This window comes from Ischnura elegans, chromosome 2, assembly GCF_921293095.1.
Source record: "Ischnura elegans chromosome 2, ioIscEleg1.1, whole genome shotgun sequence".
NCBI lineage: Eukaryota > Metazoa > Arthropoda > Insecta > Odonata > Coenagrionidae > Ischnura > Ischnura elegans.
Genome location: NC_060247.1, coordinates 34,513,139 through 34,515,491, shown reverse-complemented (window position 1 = coordinate 34,515,491; position 2,353 = coordinate 34,513,139).

Sequence of the window (2,353 nt, the reverse complement as noted above, 5' to 3'; positions counted from 1 at the left end):
CAGTAAAAAGTATTTAAATCCAGAGATAATGATTTTAAGTCACAGGTATCAAATAATGAATTTATGCGTAAAGCATAGCCAAAAGTTTGCATGTTACCAAAATCTCGGGAAGAAGAGCTGCAGATGTAGGCATAGTCGCGTAAAGAGGCGCACCGGTTGCACGGGCCCAATAGTCAGCGCTTCAACTCCCACTTCTTACTAAATTGTGACTGGACGATCTGTTGGTATTGAATGACTGACTTGTAAGTGTCCACTGAGACTCTAAATGACCGATGGCCACTGAATGGCCAATTACGTTTCCTATCGAGCGATTACATAGAAAAGGTTCTGCTAGGATGTTTTCGGCAGAGTGGTAAGAGAGAAGGTAAGGTTAGGTGTTCGCGGAAGAGGAAGATACAGTTCCCAAGGAATAGTTATTATGCCATTTATGGCTATTCAGAGACTTAACCCAAAACACATCAATGAATATTTTGGAAAATAGAGAATATATAGAGTGTAAAGTGGAATAATTTCGGCATCACAGCAGCGTTGCTCGGAATAGGGAGGAAGGGCGGATGCTAACGGTATGATCCTGACTCCTCTTCTTGCATTGCCCACAAAAAAATTTCCCTGTGTTTTTGTACACAAATTGTGTAAACTGCTAACACCATGCTGGCCAGGATAGCACTCCATGCCCCAGTACGAACCAAGCCGACACGCAACTACCTGAATGCATATTTGGCGTGAAAGGGAGTGATCTGAGGATCATGAAGTATTGAGCAAGGTTTAGAATTTTTACTTGATGATGCTGAAACTACTACCTTCCACCGCTCAATACCCCAATTTTTGAAAAATTGAAAATGATAAAATATATTTTTTCTCCTTTTGACTGGCACCAAATACTGTAACTGGTCTACAGAATCTTGGCACTATGCGATATCCATGTGGCATAATTTCTTTTCAATGTTTTTGGGAATGATTGAAATTCCATGTAACTCGAGGAATCTCAAAGCATCGACCGCCATAGCGCATGCTAAGAATATAAATCGTGAACATCTGTTTATGTTGACCCTGTATAAAGGCAATCTGGGGTGTGAAAATGTTCATTCACAGCCACCAAAATACCTAAAAACATTTTACCTCTCCAAAAGTGTACTCAGCCGCCTCAGATGATAACACCGTGATAATTTATTCGCGCATGAGATGAAACTTTTACCTGAGAAAGTAGGGACACGCGTCTGATAAAGTATTAAAAACAGGAAATCGGTATTCAGAGGGCACCTTATTACCCTGTAAAGCCCATTTGCATCTACTTCGCGTAAGTAGGCAGTGCTGGCTAGGAATAGCATTTTGTTTTTGATGTAACGTGTGATAAAGCTGACAAAATTCTTCATTAATTTCTGTTTTCATTTTAAAAAGACGGTTATTCAAGAAGAATTCAACTCAGTTCTTTTCGTACTTGAAGGAATATTCATTACTTCTAATTTCTAATAGGGTGGTTTCCTATTACTTTTTTATTGCCTAAATCGAAAGAGTATTACTCCTGGAGTACGCATTTCACGCTCTTAGATTTTTGAATGTCGATATCTATTTTTCGTGATTAAATGAAAAGAGAAAATTTTCAAGCGCGCGAAAACGCGACGGCTAAGTAGGGATGCTGGGAAAATCCCGTGTGACGTCATTATGGTTCCCGCTGCCGCAAAGTGAGGTGACCTTGGGGCAAGGACATGTGCGCCGCTGCGATGAAGGCTGCTAGTAGGTAGCGCTTGGCTTAAAGAAGGATTATTAATACCCTATAAAACGAAGGAAACTTTCCGACCTTAGGCAATTTTAATGGGTGATTATTAAGAGATGTTTCCCTGAGCTCTGTGCCTCATGCATGCATTGGTAATCTTAGACAATGTACAACTCCTATCTACTCGTATAAAAAACTAGGTCCCTGTGACGTCACGTGGAGTGGAATCGCATGGGCGCCAATCTGGCCTTTTTCAAATGAGGTTCAAATTGACCATTAACATTCGTCTAAACTGGGATTTCTAAAACCAAATAATTTGAGTATTATGAATACACTAATGGTGGGCAAGGAATCGCAATCAATGCCTTTCGTTTTCTTTGATGAAGTAAACTACCCTTTTGTTAACTTTCCTCTTGGAACCGAAAAAGGGTTTAAATCTTATGTACAATCGGCTGTCATTACTATTGGAATAATCTACCCCAGAGGAGACCCCTAAATTAATGCGCATTCTCGAATTCATGCGGTTGTGCCGTGGAAAAAAACTTGGGAGTCAACACGGCATGAACTTCAATTCATTCAAATTCCCGCTTAGTGGCCTTGTAAAGGCAAGCCATTGGCTACTTCTCCTACCAATCATTC